Consider the following 8,825-nt stretch of genomic DNA (forward strand, 5'->3'; position numbering starts at 1 on the left):
ACAGTCCAGGTAAGTTCTGCAGGCAGCTAGCTTAAATCACAGTCCAGGTAAGTTCTGCAGGCAGCTAGCTTGATCCGAAGTCTCGTCTGTTTCTCAGCCAAAGTCTTGTCCGGTTTTCAGCAACACTGGAAATTCTTCCACCTTGGTCTTTACCGGCACTGGGACGAAGGCAGGAACTCCGGATGGCTAAAGAAAATCCTGTAGCATTCTACTAAGAAAACAACCTTCTGAACAATTTAGTACATTATCTCAAGGTTTTTTTGCATTTGAAATAAGCATTAATAGTGCTCATTACTCATCAGCTTCCAGGTGTGGGAGAACCATTGTAGCTTAGTTATTGGCATTGAAAATGACCAAACATCAGGGACACCAGTAGCGTCTTCTGCTGGCTGTAGTGCCTGGGCAGCCCCAGATGGCCCTGGGGAGTGTCCCGGACTCAAACTGCTACTGGGCACAGGGAGCAAGAGCCTGCGAGACTGTGCCTCCAGGTCAGGTCTAGATTTGGGCTCGCGGCAGTGGAAGAGCCAGCTCCCCGGCCAGGAGGCGGGGAAGGGCCAGTCGCCGCCGCCTCTTGGAAAATCCTTGCTGCGCTGTGACCGGCTTGCACACTCGGCAGCCGCCTCTCCGCTTCACGCACCCTCCGGTAACGAAAAGTATTTAGTAATAGCCTTTTGCTGCAACTTTTTTCCTGATAATCCTTCTTCTTCTGAACTTTCTTTTTCTTTCTGACTAGAGTTCCTGGGCTCTTATCAACACATGCCCTAACTATTCTTGGTTCCACTGGGGTGCCTTCTTCCCTTAGTAATTTACTTCTCACCCCTTCCATATTTTCATGATAAAGACAATACAATACACTTAGACAAAACAAGACACAAACATACTGTATCAATCTTCTCCATTTTCTCGAAATGGCCATTTTTCCTCTCGCCCTATCTGCCTAGGGACGAGCAGATTTGCTCCCGTCCTATCTATGGACGGGCAGCTTTTTTTCGTCACTTACCCCCGAGTGTCCCGGGGCTCCCCGTACGGGCCACCATCTGCCGCAGTCCGGCTGCAGCAGAATAATCAGGGGGGTGACGAATAACTTGTGTAGATTGATACAGCAGGAGTAGGAGCCGTTTATTGTAGGACAGGAGCAGTATTTATACATTCCACACAGCTTATCTAATTAGCATAAACTAGATACATCAGTCAACCAATCAGGAATCTCTACACTTAATGGCTCGCTTTTGTTACTTCTCAAACCACTCCCTCTGGCATTTTGCCAGGCACCATCCAGACTTGTTTACGAACTTTAACATTCCCCTGACAAAATGCCAGGTGTTGTTTTGACTTATTTACAGACTCTAACATATTTCCCCATGTCTTCAATCTTGAAGGTCCAGTTTACTTCTAAAATACTTGTGATTCTCTAACTCACAACTTCAGACAACATCAACAATCAACGAAGTAGTGCCCAAATAGAGGGTTCATGGGGTTAGCAGACTATAAGTTAAATGTAATTGACCTTCGGATTCAATTACTTGTGTCACATGCCATTTGTTCCCCCCTTACCTCACATCTTGTCAACCCACCTTTTCCATTGCTGCTGGTAAGCAGCTTCTCCCCTGGGCATCTCATACCTTTCACAGCTCATGCTTTGCACAGAGGCTTCTGGGATGCCAAAAATGATCTTGTACATGTGTAGACCTGGAATGGGGAGGTACCTGCCTGCACCCAGTATCCCTGGATCAAAGAAGCACCAGAGTCAATGGTTACCTACCTCCTCTTCTGTTCCTAGACAGATAATTTTGAAGGTGTTTTATTTAGCTTTTTAGGGATCCTGGCCAGACAGAGCTCCAGGTATCTATAGTCATGACCAGCTGGACAATATGCCCTTGTATGGAGGTTGAAGACACACTACCCTAAAATATGACTGTAGGCAACCAAAATATGCTGCCTCAATATGTACCTCCTTGGCATATCAATGATTTTGAGCTGTTATTTTTTGAGGAACTGCAGACATAGATGTATTTCTGAAGAGCTGCTCTTTTGTAAGCAAAATTTATATCTAATAGGAAATTTTTATTAATGAATGTACCTGAGCCAGAAGAGAGTTGATCCAAGATGACTTTTATCACCTGAGAGACTTTATCTACATAACTGGGCTACCTATTTATTTATCCTACATTCCCTTTCTGTTCCCTTCTAAAATCTCAGACCTTAGAATCCACAAACCACAACTCCTTTCTGTGGAGCAGGATGATGTATAAGTCTCAATTATCTGGCAACTTCCTTGAGTCTCACATTATTGTGTTTATCTCCTGTTAATCTGTCTTATGTTAGTTTAATCAGAACAGCAAAATAATCCAGAAGTATAGAAAGAAGTAATCCCCGCCACACACACACACACTCCACACTCATATCAACTTTCTTTCAATCTTGTTTTATTTCTCTTAATCTGTATTCCCATTTCCTGGTTCTTCTTCTCCAAATATACTATTTATCCACAACTTCTTGTCTGTATACAAGTTCTAATCTTAGGTCTGTTTTCTGGGATAATCCTGGTTAATGTATTCCTTGAAAAAATTCAATAAGACTATTAATAGGTATGTGGTGTTTCAAATTAGAGAGGTGACAGTAACTTCCTTCATAAACTGGTCAGTCCTGGTGTAAAACTCTGTTTGGTACTGCCACATCTGAAGAAGGTATTAACAGGCACAACTGGTCCAGGAGGTAACAGCCAGAATGCAGAAAAATGGGAAGCTGTCCCATGGTACCTAGCAAGTTGAATCGGCAGAATAGCATTCATCAGAAAGTGTGATTTATATTGTTAATATTAGAAGAATGTAGGGCTGGGGATGTGGCTCAAGCGGTAGCAGCACGCTCGCCTGGCATGCGTGCGGCCTGGGTTCGATCCTCAGCACCACATACAAAGATGTTGTGTCTGCCGAAAACTAAAAAAAATAAATAAATATTTAAAAAAAAATATTAGAAGAATGTTTCTATGATCAGTGGGTGGAAGCAACTTTAGAGAAGCAATCTTAGAAGAAAATTTTAACAGAAGCTAAAAAAGGTGGGGTGGACAAATTGCTTCATCAGGCAGCACGTTTCTCAATGAGAAGGAGTAAACACTTCTTGGCAGAAAGTTCATAAAGGGAACTAGCTCTCAAGATAAAGTACCCAGTAGCTTTCATCCTAACCTGACCTAGTTGATGTAAATCTGGCCTGGGTTCTGACATCTTTTTACAGAACACACACAAAAATTTTAACATTGCTAAAAAAAAAAAAAAAGTAAAATGAGAGCAATTTTTACTATTAAAGAACAAGAGAAAAATGAAATTAATTTTGGAATGAACTAAACTCACACTTTCAACAAATAGCATAAATGGCAAGAACTGTCAAACCCAACTCACTGATGAGAAGGGCTTTGGACATGAAGTATTTGCTGAGCACTGGTTGGAGCTTACTCACCTGACTGCATTGATGGAGTTTCTGATAGAATTCTAGCACACAGAGGGATGTATTGAGAATCGAAGGGCAAGAGGGTTCTCCTAAACTACCTTCTCACTCCAACTTTTTTTTTCACTTGCTGTTCACAAGAGCACTGTGACCCAGATGAGGAAAGGGACTTGGCAATAAAATCTAGTTTGTGACTTGAGTGGTGACAGTCTATTACTAAGTGAAAGTTCATTCTGCCTTCATGTTAAAATAAATGTGATAATGCTTCTTTAAAAATATTTCTCATGTAAAACCATGCTTAATTAGGCACAGGACAGCCTTTAAAAATGTAATAAGTAAGAAAGCGATATTGATTTTTTTTATTATCAACTTAATTGTTGATTCTAACATGTCAAAATTGAAGCAGTCTTCCACTGTAATGTCTAATGAATTCCCAGATCAAACAAGATCTTGCTAATTACTAAGTTAATGAGGACAAGATCACAAGCAGAGTCACGTTTGTAACTACATGTTTCAAAGCATCTTGAAGCCAAATAAGATCCCAATTTGTGGCTCTAATACTATAAACTTGGCCTTTTTTCCTTCAGAATATATCAAGGAAGCAGATTTTGTGTGCTGCACACTATTAATAATATACAATTCAGGCAACATGATTCTTTAGCAAATTAAGAGTCTCACTACAAATTATAGCAGAAAACTTAGCTCATCATTAACTGTGTAAAATATGTTTAAAGAAAGAAAAATATGACATTTAGGGAAGGAAATAGAATTAAAAGCCAATGGGCATTAATTTTCTCTCCAACATGCTCCTTACATGTCGACAGAGGAAAGTGGCTTACAGAAAGTTTGAAGCCCTGCATCCTGGGTGTTCCCTGCCTACATCTTCTTTTGGTTGTGTCTGTAAGGAGGAGGGGACACTGACCCTCATCCAGGAAGCTTAGGGTTTTTTTTTTTTTTTCCTAAGCAAAAATTCACCAACAATCTGGAATGGTTAAATACCCCTGTTGGTGTTATTTGGGTATTTCTCAGAAATGTTAATGAACAATTCCTTTTGGCACTTTAGGCAAACACAATTTGGTGGTGTTATTTGGGCATTATTCACACTTGCTAATGATTGACTCTCTTTGGCTTTTCTATGCTGGAGCCAAACCCATGATGTCATAGGGGCCTGAAAAGCAAGTAACTAGCTTGTCTTAGGTAAAACTTTTCAGACAATTTATCAGCCTGAGATTTAATCGATAGCTGCCTAGGTATCTGCTACTCAAAGCAGAATGCTGCTAAATGGAGCAAAACAAATGTTGGCTACCTTTATCAATGCCACCATCTTGATTGTATGCATGCATTTTCCAGGCATGCATTTTAGTAAAGTGCTGCATTAAATACATTACTAGGAAAGATAAACAGAATCCTTGACCTTCTAGGGTTGCATAACTTAAAAGTTAGTGTCAGTAGAGATAAATATATTAATGGTTAAATGTAAATATACCTAGATCAGTCCGGTGCTTCCCAGACAGGCTTGCAGGGGGAAACTCTTCAACTTCATTGAGCACTTGAAGTCAGAACAAGCAAGTGTATTTCTCCTTTTTCCTCAGTTTTCTAGAAGAGGAATTGAAGAATTTTATAAAATTTGTGTTTGGTTATTTCCCAGGACTCTAGGCTCTGTGATCATAGTTTTATTTAGCTATACACAGAACTCAACGATTATATTAGATTTACTTAAGGGTGAAGTTCTTTTATTATTAGTTTTGCATTAGTTTTGGAAGGCTGCACTGTCTGACCTCTTCACTCTCTCAGAGCTACATACACCCTCTCTTTCCTGCCTCCCCAACCCCAGTGCCTTTATTTGTCTGAGAGGAAATATTTGGCGGAATGTGAATCTTGCACACATTATACCTCCATGTTACTTTTGTGCTTTGGGCATTTGTTGCCAGGAAATGGTTCTGAATTATTCTGGTGAAATTTCAGCTCTGGAAGGGTCGGCTGATCCTGCTCCCCCTGCCCTGGAGGGGCGGGGGAGGGGGGCTCAGTGCTCTCAGATGTAGCGGAACCAGCAGGGAGCTAATCCCCTCTACAAACACATCCTCTCCTGACCTGTGAAGGCATTGGAAGCAAGGGCACAAAGTTTCTTTTGAAGCTTTCTTTATCTGTGTACCTCACTAGGTTCTGGGCTTTGTAAGGAGTGTTTCCAGTCTGGCAAACTGGGAAGATGCTCCAGTTGGCCAGTTTGTGATTCCAGCAGGTTTCAGTATCAGCTCTCAACACGGAAGTGTTAGTTATGTGTGAAATCTAGGTTTGCACATGCCCCTTTTCAAGTTTTTAATAAAAAATAAAAAATTTTTTTAATAAAAAATAAAATAAATAAAAGAGACCAGTTTAAATGAGGTTGACATCTGGACTAACTAAGATTAAATTATATTAATCAAATAAGATTATATTATATTAATCAAAATATTAAGTAAATAATCGTCTGGGAAGTAACTTGGGGGAACAGTGTTTCTCCATATCAAATATATTGGAATATGAAATTATTGAATCATTTTAAATTTTATCAGAGATAGTAATTAGATTGAGCAAAGTGGTGAAAGCCTCACAGTATTCTGAATTTAATAAATCTGGTTACCAATGGAATTACTATCATTTACTTCAAGGAAGACCAATAAATTCTGCTGGCATTTTCCAAAACTTGATTACAACTGGGGCAGCAGGGAGGGAAGGTGTTTTATCCCCAAATCCATTTGCTTTGTGACATATTATTACCAATTCCTTATGACATTCTTCAAGCATTCACATAATATCAGCTCTGAAACAATTCATTCATGCAACTGCAAGACATAAACTAGTGAGGGCAGCAAACTGTGAGATACCAGATACATGAAGAATCTTTGTGGAATAAGGAATTATTTACTATTTTTCAAATTGTAGTATGAATTTATAAAGATGTTCATGTCTTTATGTGTCATGACAGCAATTCAAATACACTGTTAAAACTCAGTGAATAGATGATGATGATATCAATCATCAGGTGATGATGATGTCAACCATTTTTATCAAATCGGTTTCTGATGAGGACGTTTAGGTAACTTACTTAGTTCAAAGATAGAAAAGTGGCCATGCTGTCAAAAATAAAATTTAGACTAAACTCCCTATTCCAGAGTCAAATACAGTGCCAACACTTAAACCCTGGCCTTTATAAATGTCAGCTGAGCCCTGAAGTTAAAAAATATTCATGGTCTGGGGGTGTAGCTATGTGGTCCAGTGCTTGCTTCATATGCATGAATCTCTTAGTTTGATTCCCACTGCTGTAAAAATAAATAAATAAAGAGATAGATAAACAAACAAAAAATAATTTATTTATTTCAGAGCATATAGCAACAGACCCTATTCTTCTAGAGTATTCTTCAGAGACTTTCTTTACTAAAGACAAGGCACAGTAATACTTTATCTTTATGTAGTACCTCCCAAGTCATTTATGAATATTATTAGTCTTTCCTGACAGGTGAAACTGAATATTCAGAGAAAGGTGTTTACTGAAGTCTCCACACCTGCTGAAGAGAGGATAGTGCCCACCTTCACCTTTATTTATGATGCCAGGGAGGTGGGTGATTTTCTTTAGGTTGCAGTTTCAGGTGAAGCCATTTGCTGGTGGTGGAGTCACTTATAGAAGGTAGGGTTAGAGAGATTCCAAGTTTCCCTTTTCACTAGAGACTCCTGGAAGGTTCTTAGAACATGGAATGTTATCCAAGTAGGCAATCTCTGCCAAGTTCCAGAAGAATGAGACCATGTGTGGCTCTTAACCTCTGCTGCTGGAAAAGTGTATACGTGTCATTTCTGGTTGCTGGTTTACTTTAACATAAAAACAGTTAAACTAAGGCAATATATTAAATATTAACTGGACTGTCACCCAGGATAGTACAAGGATTTCCAATACAATTTTATATTCCTAGCATCTAATGCTTAATGAGATTCTCTTAGACCAGGTCAAAGGAGTCAGAAAGACAATTCTTCATGGTTTCAGGTGCTACAGTTAAAATTGTTGTGCATCTTAGAAATAACAGTTGCTTCCTTTCAAGTTGGAATAGCATTCTCTCAGTAGTCCCAAAGAAAACATGTTCCTTGGCCTTGCCTGTCATAAAGCAGAGATCCAGGACTTATCTTTAAAAAGTGTTTTGCTTTCTGAGGTTGCTATTCAAGAACTTCTTGAATGTTCTAAAATAATCCAAATTTGAAATCGTTGAAGATACATGTGGTGCCCATAGGCTGAGAGAGCTCAGTCTTCTTCCACCCTTGGGAAAAGTGCTAGTTCAAGTACATCCTGTCAGGAGCCCCTGGGAGAACCTCCTTCCACCTGTCTGCTATTGCATCTGTGCAGGTGCTTTAAGAGGCTCTAAAGTGACTTTGTCATCTACTTTCTGGAGTAACCAGTCACTAGTCTGGTGACACAATAGGAAAGATAGTAATGGAATGGTAAACATAACCCTGAGCTACTGGGCCTTTACTAGGGGTCTGTCTACACCAGCCTGAAAATCCATCCTGTTCATTTTTTCCAATCAAATCCATGTTGCAGTGTTTTTTTCTTTTTCTTTTCTTTCTTCTTCCTTCTTTCCCCTCTTCCTCCCTCTCCTTTACCTCTATTTCCTTTCAGCCCTATCCCCATTCAGCTTGGATATTTTTGTGAGCTTGGCTCCCCCTCTTCTACTAAGCTTTTTTCTCATAATGCGAGAGACAGAGAAGGTCAACAGTGTTTGTCTTGCAGGTTTTCTCCTGTCTCCATCTGTCATTCCTTTTTCCAAAGGAGATGGAAGTGAAGAAGAGAGAGACACAGACAGAAAGAGGAGAGCAAGATGTAAGCTGGCTAGATAAGACTGTGAGTGGTCCTTCTGAATGGGGTCCAGGGCTGTCAAGGCAGCCTCCTTACTGCAGCCCAAGAAAGGCTTGATTGTGAGCCACTCTGAGAAAGGGTGTCCCACTAATTACACATTAACCATGTGTATTGAGTAGAAGGGAGCAGATACAGACTGCAGACATTTCTGCAGCCCAATAGAATGAGAACCTCTTCTGATCCAGTCAAAAGAACATTTTTGAATCAAAGTGGCCTTATGAAAGTCAAAGAAAGACTTTTGTGGTCAAGTGCCACCAATGAGGCCACCAACCTGGCAAAGAGGAAGAGCAAAGAGGGAGCCAAGCTGATTGGAAATTGCAAGAAGAAAAGAATTCCTTTCCCATCTCTTGCATGTCCCAGCAAGGAGACTGAGTTATGGAAGAAAATGCCTGGAACTCTATATTTTGGCTGCCCTCAAAACTACAAGCTTTCGAGGACTTCTCCTCCTCTTCCTCCTCCTCCTCTTCCTCCTCCTCCTCTTCCTCCTCCTCCTCCTCCTCCTCCT

This window comes from Marmota marmota, unplaced genomic scaffold, assembly GCF_001458135.2.
Source record: "Marmota marmota marmota unplaced genomic scaffold, marMar, whole genome shotgun sequence".
Taxonomy (NCBI): domain Eukaryota; kingdom Metazoa; phylum Chordata; class Mammalia; order Rodentia; family Sciuridae; genus Marmota; species Marmota marmota.